A 27,664-nucleotide genomic window follows, 5' to 3' on the forward strand; every position below is an offset into this window, starting at 1 on the left:
AATATTGAGAACTATTTTTGTAAATGAAAAATGGTAGAACGAAGTAGGATACTAACCTCGACACCGTTCTGAGGTGGCTCTCTAGCTCGTCGCCTGCGTTCTGCGCAGTAGTACGTTCCAATTGGGGTAGCTCACAGTCACTGTCACTGATGATGTAAACTCGTTTGTGGACTGTGTTTGGGCTAATTGGGCTTCTTTTCTTTTTGACAACTTTACTATCTAAGCCTTCGCAAGCATGGCTACAGAGGTTATACTCTAAGGATTGGAAGATGCAACTAAGTTCTTGTTAGAAAAAATTGGTGTCATAGCTAAAGAGGTTAATATGATAGTTAATTACAAAGATATTATTGACTAGATTGAAGGAATGGAGGACATTAGCTGGGAGTTATGGTTCTTGAGAAACAAAACAAAGAATAAAATTCACATATTTCAACATATGAAAGTGGTATATAAGGACGACAAATAGTTTCAGGCCAAGGATCAATGGAAGCAAATTGCTTTGAACATAGCTAGTAGGTGGACAGAATGGATCCAATTGTGGAGTTCATGAATCAAATGATATGTGCATTCACAATTAAAGGATAAATGTGCTTTGTAATATATGCATGTATATGGTTGGTGAGTCATGAAATTGTGTTATTTTGTAATATTAGGTGGGTAGGTGTTACTGATAGAATGGGAGATATGTTGAATGTGTTGAGTTAGATTCAGTGTTTGTGTAATATAATTTTTCTTGATGGTATTGTCCAGGATTGTTAGGTTCATAAAGAACTCTTTTGTAATTCTCCCTCTTGGGTCAAGACTTTTATGAATGATCTAAATAAAAAAAAGAGACAACTAGGGTTCCAATGTTGCAGGTTCTTAGGAGGTCCAAGAGGATTAGGTAGTGGTACAAACTGAAAATGAAATAGATTCATTTCTTTCCAGCATACATTACTTCGTTATTCAAAGACTAACTCTAAATAAATAAATAACTAAGAGCATACTTTGTTTTTTCAACTTTTGAATCCTTATGGAGCGTAATTCTTGAAGCTTCTCCACAACCAAGAGCATTTCAAGCTATGATGTGACAGGATGTAATGTAACAAAATCAACACCCAAAAGTATGGATTAAATAGTGTGGGATAAAAAATAAAATTATTTATGTTGATAGAATAAACATACAGCTAGATGAAAAAATTTCTACAAATGATTTTCGATCGTAAAAAAAATGGGCTTGTGGTAAAGAAAGACAACATGAAAAGGAACTACAGGACAGAAGAACAAAACATTATGGTAAATTGCTTAGGAGCATAGCATGATGGAAAGGATTCACATAACTTAGATAATCAGTAGACACGAGATATAAAAGTCATCACATAACATTGGTAAATTCTATATAACATTTGACTACTTTTTGAAAGTTGACATAAACCACAATTTAACAATTATTTACCAGTCAATTGTATAGAACGAAATTTTACCTCGGCCTCTAAATTTCTTCTTCTCTTCTTTGGCTTTAAGCTTAGCATTTTCCTTCATCTTTTCTACCTGCAAAAGACATATTTTAGACATCCCTAAGACATATATAAATTGTAGTTCAAACTGAAGCAACTGATAATATATCTATACTAATCAAATGTGTAAATAGATTACACAATTACTCAATTTCACCAGTTCTCACATCTCACTAAGAAACTATTAAAGAAAAAAAAAGTAGCAATAACATATAGCATGTAAATAATTTTAAGCAATACACAGAAATGTTATTGGAAATATTATGAACTGAAAGCTTTACAAATTAGCTGCTCTCTTAATCCAGAAACATATAGTATATAAACAATATTGTAGCAACATGTTGACTATAATTATGTGTAATGAAATTTGAAAAAAACATGAAAAAAAATAAAAAAGTAAAAAATTGAGAAGTTAAATTTTTAGTCATTCATATATAGCCACCAAGCCACCGATTAATCCTTGAATTTTACTGATAATGCCCAATTTCGTGGTTTATCTTGTACTTAATTTAGGAGATTTTATCACCTTTTCCCACATTTATTCAATGAAATAGCATGGTTTTGTAATTCTCCCTTAATTTGTGCTTAAGTGTAAAAACATGCTTTTTAGGCCCTAAATTAGTGATTTTAATTCACTTTAATTTCATTCGATACCTTGATGTATTTGTTGAGTGATTTCAGGTTCATAAGGCAAGTATTGGATGAAAGAAATGAAGAGAAAAGCATGTAAAGTAGAGAATTCATGAAGAAATGAGCATTTGGAGAATTGAGGGCCACGCGCACGTGTTACCCACGCGTACGCGTGAGTAGGAGTTTTGGCCAGCGATGCGCACGCGTCATTTACGCGCATGCATGACGCTCATCACGTGACCCACTTAAAGTGAAATCGCTGGGGGCAATTTCTGAGCTGTCCAGGCCCAAATCCAACTCGTTTCTGAGGGTATTTCATGCAGAATTGAAGATTGAGCAAAGGGGGAGCACTTAGTTAGTCATGATGAGCCTTGAGTTAGTTTTCTAGAGAGAGAAGTTCTCTCTTCTCTCTAGAATTAGGTTAGAATTAGGTTAATTTCTCTTAGATCTAGATTTGATTACTTGATTTCATCTTGTTTCCTCTACAATTCTTTGTTCTAATACTTCAATTCTTCTTGGTTCTTTTGTTAATTTTACTTTCATGTCTCTTTTATGTTCATGCACTCATGTTGGATTTGGATATCCTTTAATGCAATTTAATATTTGATATTCTTTTGATTGTTGATTTGAGTTGTGATCTCACTTTCCTTGCAATTGGTAGTTGGTAGATTTTACTATTTCTTGCAATTTATTATGCTTTCCTTTTATGCCTTCCAAGTGTTTGACAAAATGCTTGGTTGGATGTTAGAATAGATTTTGAGCATTCTTGGCTTAGAAAGAGAAATTAGGTGATCTTGAGTCATGGATACCCAACCCATGTTGGTGATCTAGAGTTGTCAGCTAGTATTATTTCCATTGACTCTAATCTCTTGCTAATTCAATTGATGAGTTGTTGGATGTTATTGTATGATGATGTTTGATGAAATGATGATTTTTGAGTTAATATTGTTGGCTAATAGTGATATGATGAGGATGAATGACTTGTGATGTTGAGTAGTGGATTATGTTGATAAATGTGATATTAGTGTTGATCGATTGGTAATGTAGATGGAAAATTGTTAATGAAGTTTGATATATGAGATATATTGATGTTGATGTGTGGATGAGGAAAGATGAAGGAAAAATGTGGTAATTTTGGGGTAGTATGACATAGAGGGTTGATTTTGATGAAAAGTGGAGTTTTGAATGGTTTGGTATAGGTTGGAATGTGTATGGTAAGAAATGTTGGTAAGTGTGAAGTTTGGTAAAATTAGATTTTTGGTGAACTTTGTTCGATTATAACTTTTGCTTCGGTTTTTGAAATTGATTGAAATTTGTTTAGAATTAAAGATCTTTGAAAACCCTTTAAATCGATATAAAGTTTGTGAAAATTGGAATTTTGTATAGGAAGTTATGATCATTCAAAGTTGGTGTGAAAAATCTGAAATTCTGCAAGGTTGCCGAATTTCATGATTTCTGATATGTGCGAGCGCACACCCTTGTGCGGATACACACCCTGCAAAAATTTTGACCTGTGCAGACGCACACACTTGTTCGCACGCACAGGCAAGGAAATGCGTTCTGTTTGCAGCGCTAGCAGAACTTGTGGACGCACATATCTAAGGAAGAATTTCAACATGTGCGGACGCACAGACCTGTGCGCACGCACAGACCTGTGCGCTCGCACACGTTGGGGAGGCCAGTCTGTTGGGGGTGCTGGCACGGGTTGTGCGAACAAACAGACCTATTAAGTTTTGACACCTGTGCGTACGCACACTTTTAAAAATTTTCCTGGGCGTGCGCACGCACACCCCTGTGTGGACGCACACGCCCTGTTTCTCAAATTTTGCCTTGTTTTCAATTATTCTACTTCCCCAACAAGGTTGTAAGCTTCTATAACACCATTTTAAGGCTTTTGGGCTTAATTTTGGGTATGAGAACTCGGGAAAAAACTTTAGAGATTAGGTTGATATCATTTTGAAAAGCTAGTAAACAGAGACTTAGATTCTGGTGTACCAAAGATAAGTTGGTTGAGAGAGGAGAAGAGTAGTGAACAGGGTGATTGCAGATAATAAATTGAGACACTGATGAATTGATGATGGATGTGATGAGTTGAGGACTCAAAAAGGAAATGGATGATCCTGATGGATGCTGAGAGTGTGCCAGGCACTATATCCTTGGAATGATAGTGTGGTAGGCACTATATTCTTGGAATGATTTGTGATGAATTATATGTTGTTGTTGTTTTCCTTCTCTACCGCAAGAGTGTGCCAGGCGCTATATCCTCGGAAGTGGCAGAAAAGGCGACATCCGAAAGGGTGTGTCGGGTTGGCATTTATGGACCGACAAGTGATATCACGAGCCAATAGGATAGACATTCATCATGTCCATTTACTATCTGTTTGAATGCTTTGCCGACTTGATATTGTTTTCCCTATCTGTATAACATGTCTAATTGCTATATATGCTTTTACTTGTGTTTTACTTGTACTATATATACTTGTGCTTTTACTGGGATTGAGGAGGTTCGGAAGGCGGTGGCGTTGGGATCGTATGGCAGATCAGTTGGTGAAGGCTGTGGGACAGCGGTGGTTGATTAGAGTAGAAATCCCCTATGATAGATTACCCTTTTTGGTTCTACGACTTAAATCTTATTAAGGTTTTACATATTATGCTTATTCGGTTTAGAATGCTTTAAGCTTGAATTCTTGTGATGGATATGGAGTCTAGGATTGCCTTTGGCGTCCCGGGGTCTTATATCCTACATCACTGGGTACTGTTACCATACTGAGAACCTCCGGTTCTCATACCATATTTCTGTTGTTGTTTTCAGATGCAGGTCGCAACCCACCACGGTGAGTTGTTTTACTAGTGACAGGAGCGGAGGATCTGGATACCTCTTGGAGTCTTTTTGATGTATTATGTATGTCTCTCGCTTTTGTATTTTGTTTAGCCTAGGGGCTTGTATTTGAGAGAACAAAACTTGTATAAGCTGTTTTACTATTTGGTCTGATGTATTGTCTACTGATGAGCGGATATTTTATACGCTTTTTGGGGATAATTTCATATAGTTTAGAGTATGTTTTAGTTAGTTTTTAGTCTATTTCTAGTAGTTTTTAGGAAAAATTCATATTTCTGGACTTTACTATGAGTTGTGTATTTTTCTGTAATTTCAGGTATTTTTCTGGCTGAAATTGAAGGAGCTGAGCAAAAATCTGATTCAGGCTGAAAAAGGACTGCTAATGCTGTTGGATTCTGACCTCCCTGCACTCAAATTGGATTTTCTGGAACTACAGAACTCGAAATGACATGCTTCCAATTGCATTCGAAAGTAGACATCCAGGGCTTTCCAGAAATATATAATAGTCCATACTTTGCACAAGGATAGATGACGTAAACTGGCGTTCAACGCCAGTTCTCTGCCCAATTCTGGCGTCCAGCGCCAGAAAAGGATCAAAAACTGGAGTTGAACGCCCAAACTGGCATAAAAACTGGCGTTCAACTCCACAAATGGCCTCTGCACGTGACTCACTCAAATCTCAGCCCCAGCACACACCAAGTGGGCCCCAGAAGTGGACCTCTGCATCATCCATCATAGTCCACTCATATTTTGTAACCCTAGGCTACTGGTTTAGTATTTAAACGACTTTTAGAGACTTATTTTGTATCTCATGACATTTCAGATCTAAACTTTGTATTCTCTGATGGCATGAGTCTCTAAACCCCATTGTTGGGGGTCTGCTGTGTCTCAATGAATTAATGCAAGTATTTCTGTCTTCCATTCAAACACGCTTGTTCCTATCTAAGATGTTCATTCGCGCTTAACTGTGATGAAGGTGATGATCCGTGACATTCATCACCTTCCTCAAACCATGAACGTGTGCCTGACAACCACCTCCGTTCTATATCCGATTGAATGAGTATCTCTTAGATTCCTTAATCAGAATCTCCGTGGTATAAGCTAGAACTGATGGCGGCATTCATGAGAATCCGGAAAGTCTAAACCTTGTCTGTGGTATTCCGAGTAGGATTCAATGATTGAATGACTGTGACGAGCTTCAAACTCCTGAAGGCTGGGCGTTAGTGACAGACGCAAAAGGATAGTAAATCCTATTCCAACCGGATCGAGAACCAACCGGTGATTAGCCGTGCTGTGACAGAGCGCGTGAGCGTAGTTTTCACTGGAAGGATGGAAGGTAGCCATTGACAACGGTGATCCACCAACACACAGCTTGGCATAGGAGGACGTGCGTGCGTGAATCAGAAGACAGAGGAAAGCAGAGATTCAGAGGACAAAGCATCTCCAAAACTCCAACATATTCTCCATTACTGCACAACAAGTAACCTTTAATTTATGCTCTCTTGGTTATTCGCAATTCAACTGGTAAACATAATTGACTTCCTGACTAAGATTTACAAGATAACCATAGATTGCTTCAAACCAACAGTCTCCGTGGGATTCGACCCTTACTCACGTAAGGTATTACTTGGACGACCCAGTGCACTTGCTGGTTAGTGGTACGCGTTGTGAAAAGTGTGATTCACAATTCGTGCACCAAGTTTTTGGCGCCGTTGCCGGGGATTGTTCGTGTTTGAACAACTGACGGATTGTTTTGTTGCTTAGATTAGGAAAAATCTTTCTTTTTTTTGGTTTAGAGTCTTTTATTAATTACCCCTTGTTAAAATACTTTAAACTTATAGCTCAGTTATTTAGAACGTGGTGTTTATGTTCATGATAATTGGCTATCATATTTTTAAAAACCTTTTTCAAAAATAATTTTTCTATTAAATCCTGTGCCAAACTTTAAGTTTGGTGTTTTCAAAAATAATCTTTCTTAAAATTTTTGAAGGTCCCATAACTCATTTGGCTAGAACATTAATTTGATTGGGTTAGAATCTTTTATACTCTTTTCAAAACCTTCTTTTTCAAAAATATTTTTTTCTATTAAATCTTGTGCCAAACTTTAAGTTTGGTGTTTTCTTGTTGATTCCCCTTTGATTTTCGAAAATTTTGGTTTGGTTTTCTAAAAATTTTAAGTTTGGTGTTCTTCCTTCATGTTCTTGTGTTCTTGTGAGTCTTCAAAGTGTTCTTGAGTTTCCTTGTGTCTTGATCTTAAAATTTTTAAGTTTGGTGTTCCTTGGTGTTTTCCCTCCAAATTTTTCGAAAACAAGGAGCATTAGATCTAAAAATTTTAAATCTTGTACTATCTTATTGTTTTTCTCTCTCCTCACTAAATTCAAAAATATCTCTTCTAACTTCCTAACTTCTTATCTTTTCAAAATTTGTTTCAACTAACTAACTAACTTTTTGTTTGTTTCTTAACTTTTTCAAAACTACCTAACTAACTCTCTCTCTCTAATTTTCGAAAATATCTTCCCTCTTTTCAAAAATTTCGTTTTTTTTAACTAATTATTTTTAATTTTTTTTTTTACGAAAAAAAATTTTATTTCAAAATTCAAATTCTTTTTAGTTATTTTATTTTATTTAAGTATTTACTTCTTATAAAATAAAATAAATAAAAAGGTAAATCAGTCCAAGTTATATCCATAGATCCATCATGGACATAAGTGGAGATGGACAGTCCAGGAGGACTTTGGGGTCATATTCTAACCCCTCTACTGCTTCGTATGGGAGTAGCATATGCATACCCTCCATTGGAGTTAGTAACTTTGAGTTGAATCCTCAGCTCATTATCATGGTGCAGCAAAGTTGCCAGTATTCCGGTCTTCCACAGGAAGAACCTACAGAGTTTCTGGCACAATTTTTACAAATTGCTGACACAGTACATGATAAGGAAATAGATCAGGATGTCTACAGACTATTACTGTTTCCATTTGCTGTAAAAGATCAAGCTAAGAGGTGGTTAAATAACCAACCTAAGGCCAGCATAAGAACATGGAAACAGCTGACAGAAAAATTCCTGAATCAATATTTCCCTCCAAAAAGGATGACACAGCTAAGGCTGGACATCCAAGGCTTTAAACAAGGAGATAATGAATCTCTTTATGATGCCTGGGAGAGATACAGAGAGATGCTACGAAAATGCCCCTCTGAAATGTTTTCAGAGTGGGTTCAGTTAGACATCTTCTACTATGGGCTTGCAGAAGGAGCTCAGATGTCTTTAGATTACTCAGCTGGTGGATCTATCCATATGAGAAAGACAATTGAAGAAGCTCAAGAGCTCATTGATACAGTTGCCAGGAATCAGCATCTGTATCTAAGCAGCAACCCTTCCATGAATGAAGAGGTTAAAACAGTAACTGCTGAATTCAGTACTGTAAAACAAGCTGCTGAATTCAATCAGCAATTAGATTTTCTAACAAAGCAGCTAGCTGAATTCAAAGATAGGTTACAGGAGACAAGGATAGCTAATATACATATGGAAGAACAGTTTAAGCAAATAAAGCAGCAGCTATCAAAGCAAATAGCAGAAGAATGCCAAGCAGTTCAATTAAGAAGTGGGAAAACATTAAATACCCCACCTCAAGGCATCAAAAATTCAAGAAATGAGCGACCCACCAAAGATTCCCCTGAGGACAATAAGAGCCCAGGGAAAAATAATTCTGGCACTAAAACGCCAGAAAATGGGTGGAAGGCTGGCGCTGAACGCCCAGACCATGCCCAAAACTGGCGTTCAACGCCAGAAACAAGGCAGGATTGGCGTTCAACGCCAGAACTGGGCAAGAATCTGGCGTTGAACGCCCAAATGGGGCAGCATCCAGCGTTGAACGCCCAACAGGGGCACATTTCTGGCGTTCAGGTGCCAGGAACAGACAGTGAGTTGGCGTCTAACGTCACTCCAGCTTCTAACTCTGGTACGCAATTGCCAGTGAGGGATCAGACACACACAAGTGCTGATAACAACCCCTCTAAAAAGGCTTCTTTAACCACTAAGGTTGAAGAATATAAAGCCAAGATACCTTATCCTCAAAAACTCCGGAAAGAGGAGCAGGATAAGCAATTTGCTCGCTTTGCAGATTATCTAAGGACTCTTGAAATAAAGATTCCATTTGCAGAGGCACTTGAGCAAATACCTTCTTATGCCAAGTTCATGAAAGAGATCTTAAGTCATAAAAAGGAGTGGAGAGAAACAGAAAGAGTTCTCCTCATTGAAGAATGCAGTGCAGTCATTCTGAAAAGCTTTCCTGAAAAGCTTAAAGACCCTGGGAGTTTTCTGATACCATGCATATTAGAAGGTGACTGCACCAAGACAGCTTTATGCGATCTTGGGGCAAGTATCAACCTAATACCTGCATCCACTATCAGAAAGCTTGGTTTAACTGAAGAAGTTAAACCAACCCGGATATGCCTCCAACTTGCTGATGGTTCCACTAAATACCCATCAGGCGTGATTGAGGACATGATTGTCAGAGTTGGGCCATTCGCCTTTCCCACTGACTTTGTTGTGCTGGAAATGGAGGAGCACAAGAGTGCTACTCTCATTCTAGGAAGACCCTTCCTAGCAACTGGACGATCCTTCATTGACGTCCAGCAGGGGGAAATAACCCTGAGAGTCAACGATGACGAGTTCAAGTTGAACGCTGTCAAAGCCATGCAGCATCCAGACACATCAACAGACTGCATGAAAGTTGACCTTATTGACTCTTTGGTAGAAGAGATCAACATGGATGAGAGTCTCGAATCAGAGTTGGAAAACATCTTTAAAGATGTTCAGCCTGATTTGGAGGATTCAGGGGACATGAAAGAGCCTCTGAACTTTCTTCTGAAAGAGGAAAAACCTCCTAAACCAGAGCTCAAGCCACTGCCACCATCCTTGAAATATACATTTCTAGGAGAAGGTGACACTTTTCCAGTGATCATAAGCTCTGCTTTAAATTCACAGGAAGAGGAAGCACTTATTCAAGTGCTAAGGACACACAAGACAGCTCTTGGGTGGTCCATAGGTGACCTTAAGGGCATAAGCCCAGCTAGATGTATGCACAAAATCCTATTGGAGGATAATGCCAAACCAGTGGTTCAACCACAGAGGCGGCTAAATCCAGCCATGAAGGAAGTGGTGCAGAAAGAGGTCACTAAATTACTAGAGGCTGGGATTATTTATCCCATTTCTGATAGCCCCTGGGTGAGCCCTGTTCAAGTCGTCCCAAAAAAGGGAGGCATGACAGTGATTCATAATGAAAAAAATGAACTGGTTCCTACAAGAACAGTTACAGGGTGGTGCATGTGTATTGACTACAGAAGGCTCAATACAGCCACTAGAAAGGATCATTTTCCTTTACCATTCATAGACCAGATGCTAGAGAGACTAGCAGGTCATGATTATTACTGCTTTTTGGATGGCTACTCAGGCTATAACCAGATTGCAGTAGATCCCCAGGATCAAGAGAAAACAGCATTCACATGTCCATCCGGAGTGTTTGCTTATAGAAGGATGCCCTTTGGGCTATGCAATGCACCTGCAACCTTCCAGAGATGCATGCTCTCTATTTTCTCTGATATGGTGGAAAAATTTCTGGAAGTCTTCATGGATGACTTCTCAGTACATGGAGACTCATTCAGCTCCTGTCTTGATCACCTGAAACTTGTTCTGAAAAGATGCCAAGAAACTAACCTAGTTTTAAACTGGGAAAAGTGTCACTTCATGGTGACTGAAGGAATTGTTCTTGGGCATAAAATCTCAAACAAGGGAATAGAGGTGGATCAAGCAAAAATAGAGGTAATTGAAAAATTACCACCACCTGCCAATGTTAAGGCAATCAGAAGCTTTCTGGGGCATGCAGGATTCTATAGGAGGTTTATAAAGGATTTTTCAAAAATCGCAAAACCTCTAAGCAATCTGCTAGCTGCTGACACGCCATTTGTGTTTGACACAGCATGCCTGCAGGCGTTTGAAACGCTGAAAGCTAAGCTGGTCACAGCACCAGTCATTTCTGCACCAGACTGGACATTGCCATTTGAGTTAATGTGTGATGCCAGTGATCATGCCATTGGTGCAGTATTGGGACAGAGGCATGACAAGCTTCTGCATGTCATTTATTATGCCAGTCGCGTTCTAAATGATGCCCAAAAAAATTACACAACCACAGAAAAAGAACTACTTGCAGTGGTTTATGCCATTGACAAGTTCAGATCATACTTAGTAGGATCAAAAGTGATTGTGTATACTGACCATGCTGCTCTTAAATATCTACTCACAAAGCAGGATTCAAAACCCAGGCTCATCAGATGGGTATTGCTTCTGCAAGAGTTTGATATAGAAATAAGAGACAGAAAAGGGACAGAGAACCAAGTGGCTGATCATCTGTCCCGGATAGAGCCAGTGAAAGGGACGTCCCTCCCCTTTCTTGAGATCTCTGAGACGTTCCCTGATGAGCATCTATTTGCCATTCAGGAAGCACCATGGTTTGCCGATATTGCAAACTATAAAGCTGCAAGGTTCATACCCAAGGAGTACAATAGAATACAAAAAAAGAAACTAATTACTGATGCAAAGTACTACTTGTGGGATGAGCCCTATCTCTTTAAGAGATGTGCAGACGGAATTATCCGTAGGTGTGTCCCCAGAGAGGAAGCACAGAGAATCCTATGGCATTGCCATGGATCTCAATATGGAGGCCATTTCGGAGGTGAGCGAACAGCCACCAAGGTCCTCCAATGTGGCTTTTATTGGCCCACACTCTATAAAGATTCCCGAGAGTTTGTACGTAATTGTGACAGTTGCCAAAGAGCTGGTAATTTGCCTCATGGTTACGCCATGCCTCAACAAGGAATCTTGGAAATAGAGTTGTTTGATGTATGGGGAATTGACTTCATGGGACCTTTCCCGCCATCATACTCAAACACTTATATTCTGGTGGCAGTTGACTATGTATTAAAATGGGTTGAGGCTATTGCCACACCCACCAATGATACTAAAATAGTGCTGAAGTTCCTCCAGAAACATATCTTTAGCAGGTTTGGTGTCCCTAGAGTACTAATCAGTGATGGGGGCACTCACTTCTGCAATAAACAGCTTTACTCTGCCATGGTTCGGTATGGAATTCGCCACAAAGTGGCCACACCATATCATCCACAAACCAATGGGCAAGCTGAAGTCTCTAACAGAGAATTAAAGAGAATCCTGGAACGGACAGTAAATACCCGTAGAAAGGATTGGGCAAGGAGCTTGGATGATGCTCTGTGGGCTTACAGAACAGCATTCAAGACTCCTATAGGGACCTCTCCATACCAACTTGTGTATGGTAAGGCATGCCACCTGCCCGTGGAACTGGAACATAAGGCATACTGGGCAACCAGATTCCTAAACTTTGATGCCAAATTAGCAGGAGAAAAAAGATTGCTCCAGCTAAATGAGCTAGAGGAGTTCAGATTCACAACTTTCGAAAATGCCAAGCTATATAAAGAAAAATAAAAAAAGTGGCATGACAGAAAGCTGTCATCTAGAATCTTTGAACCAGGACAGAAGGTTCTGTTGTTTAACTCTAGACTCAGGCTATTCCCCGGAAAACTGAAATCCCGGTGGAGGGGACCATACGTGATTACAAGTGTATCACCATATGGTTATGTGGAGCTTCAAGATATTGATTCTGATAAGAAGTTCATTGTCAATGGACAGAGAATCAAGCATTATCTAGAAGGCAACATTGAGCAAGAATGCTCAAGGCTGAAGCTAGATTAAAAGCTCAAGCAAGGTCCAGCTAAGGACATTAAAGAAGCGCTTGTTGGGAGGCAACCCAATTTTTATTTACTTTCATGGTTTTTCATGTTTTATTAGGTTCATGATCATGTGGAGTCACAAAACAAATATTAAAAATTGAAGACGGAATCAAAAACAGCAGAAGAAAAATCACACCCTGGAGGAAGCACCTGTCTGGCGTTCAACGCCAGAACAGAGCATGGTTCTGGCGCTGAACGCCCAAAATGGGCGACATCCTGGCGCTGAACGCCCAGAACAGGCATGGTTCTGGCGTTCAACGCCAGAAATGGCTAGTAAATGGGCGTTGAACGCCCAAAATGGGCACCAACCTGGCGCTGAACGCCCAGAGTTGTGTGCAAGGGCATTTTGCATGCCTAAATTGGTGCAGGGATGTAAATGCCTTGACACCTCAAGATCTGTGGACCTCACAGGATCATTTCAAGATCTGTGGATGCCACAGGATCCCCACCTTCCCTCCTCATAATCCTAGTTTTTTCTTTCCACATCTTCTTCTTCATCTATTCCCTCTTCTTTTGCTCGAGGGCGAGCAACATTCTAAGTTTGGTGTGGTAAAACAATTATGTAAAGGATCTATAGCTCAGTGGTAGAACATGTGGCTGCAAACCAAGAGATACCTCAGGGGATGCACTTCCCCCCCCCCCCACATAATTATTGGAAGCAACTGAGGATAGAAATACCAAAAATCACTAGGAATCAAGCCACAAAGGCAAGGAAGAGACATAAAAGAGCTCACGAACATCATTGGTGCCTCAAGAAGGAAATGCCATCATCACTAAGGTGGACTCATTCCTTGTTCTTACTTTCTCTGTTTTTTCGTTTTCTCTATGTTAAGTGCTTATCTATATTTGTGTCTTCATTACATGATCATTAGTAGTAATTAGTGTCTAGTTTGATTTTATCCCCAATTAAGTTATAGTTTACTTTTCTCATCATCAGCAAACATGAATAAAATAGTAGATCTTTTGAATAAGAAGCAATAAAATTTCGAGTTTTAATAAGAGAAATTCTAATTAGTTAAATGTGGTGGCAATGCTTTCTGTCTTCTTAATGAATGCTTGAACAGTGCATATATCTTTTGAATTTGTTGTTTAAGACTGTTAAATATGTTGGCTCTTGAAAGAATAATGAACATGAGACATGTTATTGATAATCTGAAAAATCATAAAAATGATTCTTGAAGCAAGAAAAAGCAGCAAAGAACAAAGCTTGCAGAAAAAAAAAAAAAAAGAAGCAAGCAGAAAAAGCCAATACCCCTTAAAACCAAAAGGCAAGGGCAATTAAAAAGGATCCCAAGGCTTTGAGCATCAGTGGATAGGAGGGCCTAAAGGACTAAAATCCTGGTCTAAGCGGCTAAACCAAGCTGTCCCTAACCATGTGCTTGTGGCGTGTAGGTGTCAAGTGAAAACTTGAGACTGAGCGGTTAAAGTCAAGGTCCAAAGCAAAAAGAAGAGTGTGCTTAAGAACTCTGGACACCTCTAATTGGGGACTTTAGCAAAGCTGAGTCACAATCTGAAAAGGTTCACCCAGTTATGTGTCTGTGGCATTTATGTATCCGGTAGTAATACTGGAAAACAAAGTGCTTAGGGCCACGGCCAAGACTCATAAAGAAGCTGTGTTTAAGAATCATCACACTGAACTAAGAGAATCAATAACACTATCTGAATTCTGAGTTCCTATAGATGCCAATCACTCTGAGCTTCAATGGATAAAGTGAGATGCCAAAACTGTTCAGAAGCAAAAAGCTACTAGTCCCTCTCATCTAATTAGAATCTGAGCTTCAATCAAAAAACTCTGAGATATTATTGCTTCTCAACCTATTAGTCTTCTATTTTATTTGTCTAGTTGCTTGAGGACAAGCAACAGTTTAAGTTTGGTGTTGTGATGAGCGGATATTTTATACGCTTTTTGAGGATAATTTCATATAGTTTAGAGTATGTTTTAGTTAGTTTTTAGTCTATTTCTAGTATTTTTTAGGAAAAATTCATATTTCTGGACTTTACTATGAGTTGTGTATTTTTCTTTAATTTCAGGTATTTTTCTGGCTGAAATTGAAGGAGCTGAGCAAAAATCTGATTCAGGCTGAAAAAGGACTGCTAATGCTGTTGGATTCTGACCTCCCTGCACTCAAATTGGATTTTCTGGAGCTATAGAACTCGAAATGACATGCTTCCAATTGCATTGGAAAGTAGACATCCAGGGCTTTCCAGAAATATATAATAGTCTATACTTTGCACAAGGATAGACGACGTAAACTGGTGTTCAACGCCAGTTCTCTGCCCAATTCTGGCGTCCAGCGCCAGAAAAGGATCAAAAACTGGAGTTGAACGCCCAAACTGGCATAAAAACTGGCGTTCAACTCCACAAATGGCCTCTGCACGTGACTCACTCAAATCTCAGCCCCAGCACACACCAAGTGGGCCCCAGAAGTGGACCTCTGCATCATCCATCATAGTCCACTCATATTTTGTAACCCTAGGCTACTGGTTTAGTATTTAAACGACTTTTAGAGACTTATTTTGTATCTCATGATATTTCAGATCTAACTTTGTATTCTCTGACGGCATGAGTCTCTAAACCCCATTGTTGGGGGTCTGCTGTGTCTCAATGAATTAATGCAAGTATTTCTGTCTTCCATTCAAACACGCTTGTTCCTATCTAAGATGTTCATTCGCGCTTAACTGTGATGAAGGTGATGATCCGTGACATTCATCACCTTCCTCAAACCATGAACGTGTGCCTGACAACCACCTCCGTTCTATATCCGATTGAATGAGTATCTCTTAGATTCCTTAATCAGAATCTCCGTGGTATAAGCTAGAACTGATGGCGGCATTCATGAGAATCCGGAAAGTCTAAACCTTGTCTGTGGTATTCCGAGTAGGATTCAATGATTGAATGACTGTGACGAGCTTCAAACTCTTGAAGGCTGGGCGTTAGTGACAGACGCAAAAGGATAGTAAATCCTATTCCAACCGGATCGAGAACCAACCGGTGATTAGCCATGCTGTGACAGAGCGCGTGAGCGTAGTTTTCACTGGAAGGATGGAAGGTAGCCATTGACAACGGTGATCCACCAACACACAGCTTGCCATAGGAGGACGTGCGTGCGTGAATCAGAAGACAGAGGAAAGCAGAGATTCAGAGGACAAAGCATCTCCAAAACTCCAACATATTCTCCATTACTGCACAACAAGTAACCTTTAATTTATGCTCTCTTGGTTATTCGCAATTCAACTGATAAACATAATTGACTTCCTGACTAAGATTTACAAGATAACCATAGATTGCTTCAAACCAACAGTCTCCGTGGGATTCGATCCTTACTCACGTAAGGTATTACTTGGACGACCCAGTGCACTTGCTGGTTAGTGGTACGCGTTGTGAAAAGTGTGATTCACAATTCGTGCACCATCTATATATGGCTAGCCGGCTTAAACTTCGCGAGCCGTGGCTAGATTCTTATGATATTATACTACTATATTTTGTTATATTACATTTGTTTCTGTGCTTTAAGTTAGTAGCTTCGCTAGTACGTCTTGCGTTTTTCAGATCCTGTTTTTGAGCTATATTCTTCATCGGGCTTCTAGATATTATTAATTCCTTCTATATATGATATGTATAAGTTTAGAACTGTCGTAACCTTTAATTAACCTTTGCTTTACGATGCGTGGTAAGGCTTAGGCTAATTAGGGTGTTACATTTAGTGGTATCAGAGCAGTTCATCCTCGTGAGCCTGAGGGATGGACCGACTGTGCTTTATTGCATACTCTGTGTGTCTTTTTCTTTGATGCTATTAGGTTATCTACTTGATATTGCATAGCATGCTTGTTTGTGAGTGCCTGTTTGGGAAAATTGAAACACTAGACTTTTGGTATTGAGACTGATCACCTTGATATCGATTGTTTGGTGTAGAAAGGAATCCAAATGGCTAATCGCGGATGAGGTCGTACACGTTCACGAGAGAGTAGGAACGAGCAACTGGCTGATAACCATGCCAAATTCATGGCGGCGATGGCGAACTTAGCAAATACCATGGAGGCTAATGCTGCTGCGACTCCGCAAGCTATGCAGAGGTTAGGCCAACCGGCCAGAAATGGAAACGGGAATGGCAAAAGAAATGGGAATGACTATGCGGGAGAAAATGGCGATACTGTGGGAGGTGCTCCGATGACCTTAGCTACGTTTCTCAAGGTTCATCCGTCCAGTTTCAGGGGTTCAACAAATCCTACTGAAGCGGATCACTGGTTTCAGGCTATGGAGCGTGCTTTACAGGCGCAACATGTTCCCCTCAATCAATATGTCGAGTTTGCCGTTTATCAGTTAGCGGGAGACGCCCAGCCCTGGTGGCAAGCAGAGTGTCGCTTGCTACAATTTCAAAACGCCGACATTCCATGGGAGGTGTTCCAAACGGCCTTCTATAAGAAGTATTTTCCCGAGTCTACAAGAGAAGCGAAGGAGATGGAACTGATGCAGCTGAAGCAAGGTTCCCTATCTGTGGCAGACTACACCAACAAATTTGAAGAACTCTGTAGGTTTTCTAGGGCGTGTCAAGGTGCTTCGGAGGCCTATGAAGGCTGGAAGTGCCTCACGTACCAAAGGGGCTTGAAGGATGACATCATGACTGTTGTGGCTCCTATGGAGATTCAGATTTTCTCCGATCTGGAGAACAAGGCAAGCGTGGTTGAAGAACATGCAAAGATGGTAGCCTCGTTAAGGGACACTTATAGAAGCAACCCTAGTAAGGAACGTGTCGATTACCTTGGACCAAAGAGACAGAACTTCAAGAGAGATGGACACGCTCCCCAGTATCTGCTAAGTCAAGGGAATTCTAGGAGGGACAACAGTGCTCAGTTTCACTATATGAAAGGGAGTCGCCTGTGCTATGTTTGTGGACTACCTGGACACCTAGCCAAGACCTGTCTTCGTAAGAAAAACCAGAACATGGGTCAGAATCAATAGTCAGACCGTGTGGTTGCCTTGGATGCACGTGACGCGACAGGGTCGGATCCTCCGACGAGAGGTAAGCGTATGCATTGAGTATTATATTGCTTGGACCTAACAGTAGCTTAGTTCTATCTTTTCCAAAGTCGTCGTTTGGATTACCAGAGCTTAGAGTTTTGTTGGGAGTGAACCATGGGGAAGGAGGATTCTAGTGGCGATAGACGAGGATTTCGGACTTGTGGTGATGAACGATCTGAGTGGGCGTGCCGTAATGGTTACCAGGCATGGCTATAAGTCTTGTCGGTACCCTGTATGGGTGATGGGTACGGTTCCGCAATAGTGGCAACGGAAATACCGACTAACGCCTTTGCGGTTTTTAACTATGATTTTTGCCGTTTTAAGATTTAGAATGATTTTCAAATCTCGTTTGGAGCTTTAGTTTAAATGATTTGGTTTTGAAACTAGTATGGGAACTTTTGATCAAATGATATGATTTAAAACGGGAAAGTGAGTTGTATGATTTTGTTAACTTGTGATTTTGGGTTTGTAATTTCACTTATCAAAAAGGGATTCAAATGGAAAGGTTTTGATTTACGGGTTTCAATGAATTAGGAAAATCATGCTTTAAAATGATTGATTTACAAATAAATGATTTTCGACTCTTTTGAAAAAGTTTTAATAAATGAACTCATTTATATGGAACTTGTTTTAAAGGTTTTGAACAGTATTACAAAATCGGTATTTGGTTTAAAGGAAAGAATTTCGGATTCTTAACAACGATAATCAGAGTAACGCAGCGGAAGGCGAGAGAGTTTTCAAACTTTGAAGCAGAAGTTAACTTTAGCACCTGTTTTAAATCTTGCCGAAACCGCATGAACCATTTGAAGTATACTGTGATGCTTCCTTGAAGGGTTGGGTTGCGTGTTGATGCAACATCGGAATGTGATGGCTTACGCATCACGTCAGCTGAGACTGCATGAGGTGAATTACCCAACTCATGACCTGGACTTAGCGGCAATTGTGTTTGCATTGAAGATTTGGAGACACCACATGTACGGAGTAAAGTTTAGCATCTTTTCTGATCATAAGAGTCTCAAGTACATCTTTGATCAGAAAGAGCTTAATATGCGCCAGAGGAGGTGGATGGAATTGCTTAAGGATTATGATTTCGAGTGAGTTATCGCCCTGGAAAGGCGAATGTGGTAGAAGGAGCTTTGAGTCGGAAGTCCTTGACAATAGCTTGGATGAGAATCAAGGGAGAAGAGCTAATGGATAAGTTGTGGATCTTAAGCTGGACATTGGTGAAGTTGCCGGAAGGGCTTGTTTGAACCAGTTACAAATCTCAAGCAATTATTTTACAAAGGGCTCAGCAAGATGAGCAGAAGTTTCAGCAATTATTCTAACCAGTTGGGGATAAGAGGCGTGAAGAATTCACTAAGGATGAGGAAGGGTTGTGGAGATATAGAGGGAGGATTTGTATACCTGATATTGGGAGTTTAAGGCAAGACTTTTGTCAGAGGCTCACATCAGTGGGTTTTCTTTCATCCAGGCAAGACTTTTGTCGGAGGCTCATGACGTTAGGATTTTTGCCAGTAAAGAATGTCATAAAAATAATCGCGTTGTAGATATAGTCTCTAAACCGACAAAAATCCTTTCGTACAAACGTTTTGGTTGTCACAAGTAACAAACCCCTTTGAAATTGATAACCGAGTATTCAAACCTCGGGTTGTCTTCTCAAGGAATTGCAGGGAGGTATGTTCTTATTATTGGTTATGGAGATTGTAAATTTGGGGTTTTGAGAAATTTGGAGTTTGGGCAATGTGCACAGGTATATTTTCAAGTAATAAAAATTAATAAATAACTGTAAAATAAACTCTTGGCAAGGTATGAAGACTGGAGGTCCTATCCCAGTTATCCTTATCAATTTCAACGAGAATTAGATTTTTCTCCCACTTTATTAACCTCTAACTATGAAGGTAAGTTAAGTGGATGAATTAATTCTTGAAGAATTCCAATTCTCAATCAACAATGAGTTTGATAACTCAAGAGTCACCAATTATTTAACCAAAGCCAAAAGGGGGAAATTCTACTAGAATGAAAATAATTTGGATAAATCGAGAACTTTAATAAATTAAAGAAAGCAATCATAAGTCTGGAATACCTCAATTAACTCTAATAAAGACATCAAATGTAACATGAAAGAGTTCATAAATTATATAAAAATAAAGAACCTGGGAATGAGAGTCACTCCAAAACTAAGAGAAATCCTAAATCCTAATCCTAAGAGAGAGGAGAGAACCTCTCTCTCTAAAATCTACATCTACTCCTAAAATTGTGAATGTGAAAGCATTCTTATGAATGGATGCATTCCCTCACTTTATAGCCTCTAATCTGTGTTTTCTGGGCCGCAAACTGGGTCAAAAACAGTCCAGAATTCGCTGGTTTCGAATTTTGCCACGCTGGATTTCTGTCACTGCGACGCGGCCGCATGGATCACGCGGTCGCGTCACCTAGCGTCAGGGGAACTATAGCATATTATATATCAAATCGAAGCCCCGGATGTTAGCTTTCCAACGCAACTGAAACCGCATCGTTTGGACCTCTGTAGCTAAAGTTATAGCCATTTGAGTGCAGAGAGGTCAGGCTGGACAGCTTAGCAATTTCTCCAACTTCTTGCATTCCTTCCACTTTTGCATGCTTTCTTCCCATCCTCCAAGTCATTCCTGCCTTATAATATCTGAAAACACTTAACACACATATCAAGGCATCTAATGATAATAAGAGAGGATTAATAATAAGCAAATATAAGATCAAAGAAGCATGTTTTCAATCAAAGTACATAATTAGGAAGGCAAATGTAAAACCATGCAAATAGTATGAATAAGTGGGTAAAGAGTAGATAGAAACCACTCAATTGAGCACAAGATAAACCATAAAATAGTGGTTTATCAGCTCACTTCCAAGTGTTTGACATGTCAGAAGATGAAGGTAGAGCATCAGAAACCCTCGGGGATGCTATAGTCTCTTGGAATTCCTCAGTGGAAGTGGGGAGGAATCGCATGGAGGATATGCTGAGAGCATGTGTTCTGGATCAACCCAGAAGTTGGGACCGTTACATATCATTGGTGGAGTTTGCGTACAACAATAGCTTTCATGCGAGCATTGGGATGGCTCCGTATGAGGCCTTGCATGGACGGAAGTGCCAATCTCCACTTTATTGGTATGAATCCGGTGAAGCAAGCATTTTGGGTCCTGATTTGATAGCGGAGACTACTGAGAACATTAAGAAGATTTGTGCAAGGATTCTAACTGCTCAGAGTCGCTAGAAGAGTTATGTGGACCAGAGAAGGAAGCCGTTGGAATTTGAAGTGGGAGAACATGTGTTTCTGAGGGTTACACCGACAACTGGGTTTGGAAGAGCAATCAAGAATAAGAAGTTGAATCCGAGGTATGTAGGACCGTTTGAGATTTTAAGGCGATTCAGACCGGTGGCGTATCAAGTTGCTTTGCCACCTCATCTTTCTAACTTGCACGACGTATTCCACGTGTCACAGCTCCGTAAGTACATGTCAGATGCGGCTCATGTGTGGGAGCCTGAATCGGTCAAGTTGAAAGAGAACTTGACTTTCCAAGTGACACCGGTGAGGATTGACGACACTAGTGTAAAGAAGTTGTGAGGAAAGGAAGTTCAGTTGGTTAAAGTTGCTTGGGAGCGAGCAGGAGTTGAAGAACATACTTGAGAATTGGAGTCTGAGATGCGAAAGGATTATCCCGAGCTTTTCTCAGGTAATTCAAATTTTGAGGGCAAAATTTCTTATTTGGTGGGGAGAATGTAAGAACCGCGATCAATCAATCGGTTAATTAAGTGATTAATTGTCCAAAGTAGATTTCAAAATGTTAGAGTGAGAATTTGAGGATTTAAAGGTGATTTTTGGACTCAGTGGATCTTTCTGAGTCAGAAAATCTACTTTCTGCAAAAAAGTGAAAACTGTCAAAAATCTTAGAAAAACATTAGAAATGGAAAACCGGGTGTTAATTTTAAAGGTTTGGCCCGAAATTGGGCCAAACGGGTTAAAAATGCGAACGGATTGGACCGGACCCAAGTTGGGCCCAAGCCCAACATATATAAGGTTCATTTAATGAACCCATGCAGCCACAACACACATTAAACACATACTCACATCAGAAATTGAAAGAGGGAGGAGAGAAGAGCTTGAGCACTATTCATCATCATCTTCTCTTCGCGATATCTCGAGCTTCGGTGCTCCGATTTATGTGCCGTCAGCGGCTACACATTCCTTGTGAAGAGCTCTACAAAACTCATATAAAAAACTAGTAAGTAAAGTTTGAAAATTTCCCAGTTCCTCTCCTCTAAATTTCTGGTTTCTAGGGTTTTGGATTAAGTGAGTTTTTGTGATTTTGGATATTTAGGTTCACTCTAATCCTTGCTTAGCATTGGGTTTTGACATCCAAATCTGTTGGAAAAGGTAAGAGCCAATAAATCCTTGTGATTTTATGTTTAATTTGAAACCCTAGGTTGATTTGAGGTGATTTATATGCCTATAGTTTGATTGTTATGGCTTTGGGAGCTATTGGAACTTAATTGTGCCTATTGGAGTGGAATTGAAAGCTTGGATTTTGGTTGAAAGCTCATTTGGTTCATAAAGGGAATCGGCCAAGGTATGGTTTCGGTTTCCTCTATGTAGTATATAATATTCATGGACACTTAGGCTAGTGACCTATATGATAGGATTGGACTTGAATGGTTGATGAGTTGTTGGATGTTATTGTATGATGATGTTTGATGAAATGATGATTTTTGAGTTGATATTATTGGTTAATAGTGATATGATGAGGATGAATGACTTGTGATGTTGAGCAGTGGATTATGTTGATAAATGTGATATTGGTGTTGATCGATTGGTAATGTAGTTGGAAAATTGTTAATGAAGTTTGATATATGAGATATATTGATGTTGATGTGTGGATGAGGAAAGGTGAAGGAAAAATATGGTAATTTTAGGGTAGTATGACATAAAGGGTTGATTTTGATAAAAAGTGGAAATTTGAATGGTTTGGTATAGGTTGGAATGTGTATGGTAAGAAATGTTGGTAAGTGTGAAGTTTGGTAAAATTAGATTTTTGGTGAACTTTGTTCGATCATAACTTTTGCCTCAGTTTTCGAAATTGATTGAAATTTATTTAGAAATAAAGATCTTTGAAAACCCTTTAAATCGATATAAAGTTTGTGAAAATTGGAATTTTGTAGAGGAAGTTATGATCATTCAAAGTTGGTGTTAAAAATCTGAAATTCTGCAAGGTTGCCGAATTTCATTATTTCTGATATGTGCGAGCGCACACCCTGCAAAAATTTTGACTTGTGCGGATGCAGACACCTGTGCGCACGCACAGGCAGGGAAATACGTTCTGTTTGCAGTGCTCGCACAGCTTGTGCGCGCACATATCTAAGGAAGAATTTTAACTTGTGCAGACGCACAGACCTGTGTGCATGCACACGTTGGGGAGGCCAGTCTGTTGGGGGAGCTGGCACAGGTTGTGTGAGTGAACAGACCTATTAGGTTTTGACACCTGTGCATACGCACACCCCTGTGCGTACGGACACTTTTAAAAATTTTCCTGGGCGTGCGCACGCACACCCCCTGTTTCTCAAATATTGCCTTGTTTTCAATTATTCTACTTCCCCAACAAGGTTGTAAGCTTCTATAACACCATTTTAAGGCTTTTGGCTTAATTTTGGGTATGAGAACTCGGGAAAGAACTTTAGAGATTAGGTTGATGTCATTTTGAAAAGCTAGCAAACAGAGACTTAGGTTTTGGTGTACCGAAGATGAGTTGATTGAGAGAGGAGAAGAGTAGTGAACGGGGTGATTGCAGATAATAAATTGAGACACTAATGAATTAATGATGGATGTGATGAGTTGAGGACTCAAAAAAGAAATGGATGATCCTGATGGATGCTGAGAGTGTGCCAGGCACTATATCCTTGGAATGTTGAGAGTTGATAATTGGAAGTGATTTGAGATGAGAAATGATGATGAATTGAGGTTGATGGACTTGTAGATGTGGATACTTCATCGGGCTTCTAGATATTAGTTCTTCCTTCTATATATGATATGTATAAGTTTAGAACCATCGTAACCTTTGATTAACCTTTACTTTACGACGCGTGGTAAGGCTTAGGCTAATTAGGGTGTTACATGCTATGTTATTGGCTATTGTATATATTGTGAATATGTTTGCCTCTTGCTTCTTTGTTAGTTTTTGCTAGTTGTAGGACTTTGCTTTCTTTGTTCCTTGTTAGTTTTGTTTTTGTTTTCTCTTGTCACCATGAATTCTCATCACTTTGGCTATGAGTGTGGTTCAAACTATGTTGTAGGAAATGGAAGCTTTAATGAGGATTTGTATCAAGGCTTTGGAGATCAAAGGTGGGAGGAGCCCCAAGCTTATGGACAACCTTCTTGGCAATAATCTCCTCCCGAATCAAGTTTGATAAGAGTTCTTGGGGACATAACTACTCTCCTCATGAAGATGCGCAAGGAACAAAAGGCATTTTATTCCATCCAAGCCGTTCAAGCGCCACCCCAACATGATTACCCTTCGGATTCTTATGGGTACAATCCAAATCCTAATGCATACCAATCTAATGTGTGTGATGACCCCTATTGTGATTGTCAACCACAACCACCACATACATATGACCTTTTCCCTCAACATAGTCCCCAACAACCTCATTCATAAGCCTCATACCACCATTCATCCCATATGACCCTAACCCATATCCACCCTACCAACCACCATATGAACTATACCTAGAGCCACCACCATTTCAACACCAATACTCCTAAGAACCACAATTTCCATACACACCACCTCAAGACTTTCACCAATATGGACCACCTTCCAACTACAATGCCTTTTCCTCAAACAATGAACCCTCTCTTCCACCATCGCCCTCCAATAAAGCCCTCATGCTAAAACAAAGAGATCTTAGATCTTATATCCTAAGGCAACAAGAGGAGACGGAAAGGGAGTTTAAGGAGCTAGAAGCCCAGATGGCTATCATGGTAGAAGCCATTAGCAACATAGTCTCATCCCGCCTAAACTTGCATGATCAAGGCACTCCCATTATTGAATGTGGAGAAGCACCCAAGGAGCTTAGCGAGGGAGTGAATTTGGAGCTCCAAGGTGAGGAAGAGAAGTTAAAGCAAGAAGTACAACAAGAGGAGGAGGTAGGGATTATTAAAAAAGAGGAAGTAGTGGTTGGGTGTTTAGGATATGTTGAGCACATAGAGGAATCTCAGGCTGAAGAGCCTTCTTCCATGGAGTTTGGAAGGGATGTTAAAGAGGAGAGTGATGTTAAGGATATGGATAGAGAGTTGAGGGAAATTGATCAAGAAGTAGATTCTATCATTAGTGATTTTTTGTCCACATTGATCAATCCCCTTGATAATCTTGTTGAGCCTTCTTCCATTGGACTAGAAGGCGATGTTGAGGAGAACGTGCAACGTCCAAGGCATATTGTAAGTGAAGAAGTGGAAGAAGTGTTCCAAGCAACAAGCTCCCCTATCTATGATGATTTCGCATCAACATGCGATCCTTTTGAGCTCGAGAAATCCTTCTCCATTGGGCTTGGAATTAATGAAGGGGTAGACTTAGCTAAACCCCCTATTTATGATGAGAGTGATGGGGAGGATCTTGAAGAGATTGGTGAAGAAGAATGTGCACTTGAGGAAGCTTGGCAAGAGGTAGAGCTTGAAGAACCTTGCCAAGTGGTGGAAGCCTCTAGAAGAGGATGGACGGGAGTGGAATGTGCTTTATCAAGACCGTTAGGAACTCCTCTACCTAGGTTGCCATCTAATACTTCATTTGAGTGGGTAAAACTCCTAACTCTTAGCTTTATATCCTACTTGAATTTGGTTTGCTTGAAACAAATGGCCAACTTAGGGCGCTTTGTGGAATTAAGCGTAAGAGGAGGATGTTTAGTGATTGGCGTTGTAAGTCTAGACTCATTATGGTGGGAAGCTCAAAATTGAGGAGCATGGATTGGTGTAGTGCTCAATTGGATGGGTCTAGGAGGGTAGTTTGGTGCCTTTATGAGAATTCGGCTTGCTTACCACCCAGAGGAAATTATCATAACCAATTTGGAGACGGGTGTGAAAACAAAGTATGGGATCCCGGATTACAATGTGAAGATCAACTTTGGAAGCCTATGGGCTGTGAAGAACTCCATCAAAGCTTGGAGCTATTAACTTTGAATGATGGAGCTTATTGGAAGTCCAAGCATTAGTGGATGTTCAAGGATGGATTCAAGCACAAGCCACCTTGATGAAGAGAAGCTCCCCATAAGTCCAACTTAAGGACAATAAACAAAAGTGTTAGGTGGGAGACACCCCACCATGGTAAAATCTTTCCCTTTTTCTCTTTTGTAAATATTGGTAAAATAAGTTTAATTTCATGCTTTGTTTAGTTTGTTGAGTTTATTTGGGAGTCTAGCAGGTTAAATAAGGTTTTATAGTGTTTTGGTAGCTGTTTGGAGGTTTGGTATGCTTGGTTTGGTGCAAAAACTTGAAAATTTTTGAAAAACAGAGCACCAACCCACGCGTACGCATGCCCCAAGCATTTTCGACCATCCACGCGCACACGTCACCCACGTGTACACGTGGATCCCAAAACTCCACCTCCCAGCCAAAAAACTGAGAGTTGCGCCTGCACCACACGAACACTGTGCCTTTCGTGCAGGCCAACCCACGCGTAAGCGTGAAGGACGCATACGCGTCGCTCTTTGAATAAGCCATCCACGCGTACGCGTGATACACATGTACGTGTTGTGTCCGTTTCACCACTCCACGCGCACGCGTCACTGACGCGTACGCACGGGCTGCCTTGTTTCATTCACCTTCTTTTCTTCTCCCCTTTCCATTTCTTTCCTTCTTCTCTCTTCTCTTCTCTTCTTTCCACCCTTCAACCATCACCCAACACTACCAAGTACCATATAACACCATTTCTTTTGGTTAGTTAATTAGTTAGTTGTTTAGTTAGTTTGTTTCATGTTTATTTTTTCTATTCCATTATAAGTGTTGGATTATTAACCTTGTTTACTGTTTATTGCTGCTTAAGTGCTTATTATTGACTGAATGCTATTTTTGCATAACTGTTTTTGATATTCATTGTTGGATTCCTTGTTGAGGGTACATTTTTGTTACTTGGTTTCGAGTTCTTAATGCTTAATGTTTTGAATACAAAGTACTTGTACATTGCCTCCAAGTATCTTAACTCTTTTGAATTGCATGTTTTGGCCGCCATGCATTCATCATCCATCGTTAGGCAATTGTACATTATCAATGCATTTTTTTAGGTGATGTTTGCTATGCTTGATCCATATTTACATCACCTATTTCATGCATTGAGATTTTGGAATTGTGAAATTGGATCGAAAGCTTACCTGAGTGACATATTTTTGAACTCTTCAAGCTTTGTGGACCATACTTGCTATGTGATTGATCTTAACTCTTATATTTCTTTTTCTAAGTTCCATAGCATCCATGTAGTACCCCACCTCTATGTCACTTAGGTGTTGCAAATAAACTTCAATATGTGTCATTGTTTGATGTGTAAGTTTCACATTCCATCTTGTTCATTAAAGTTACCTTGTATATCAATCAATGTCCATCCATTATCCAATTCACAATTGCTTGACTTTGCTTGAATGCTTTTATGCTTCCTTATTGCTTGTTTGGTTGTCTCAACCTACAAGTTCTCTTTGAAGTATCTCAAGCACACTAGAATGAGTGACGTGCATACTTTCTTTGTGTAATTGTGACATAGCTCTCTATGATAGTGTGTGTGTTCTAAAGGGCACCTAATTTAGAATTCACACACCTATTCTTTCTTAATATCACTTTCATTCACTCACTTCAT

General features: G+C 39.8%; 1 pseudogene; it reads right to left on the minus strand.

The window, feature by feature from the left end:
* Positions 1–27,664, minus strand: part of LOC107620146 (U11/U12 small nuclear ribonucleoprotein 59 kDa protein-like) — a 43,083-nt pseudogene that overhangs the window by 118 nt on the left and 15,301 nt on the right.

The sequence above is a fragment of the Arachis ipaensis genome, chromosome B10, assembly GCF_059453495.1.
Source record: "Arachis ipaensis isolate K30076 ecotype BB chromosome B10, ASM5945349v1, whole genome shotgun sequence".
Classification (NCBI taxonomy): Eukaryota; Viridiplantae; Streptophyta; class Magnoliopsida; order Fabales; family Fabaceae; genus Arachis; species Arachis ipaensis.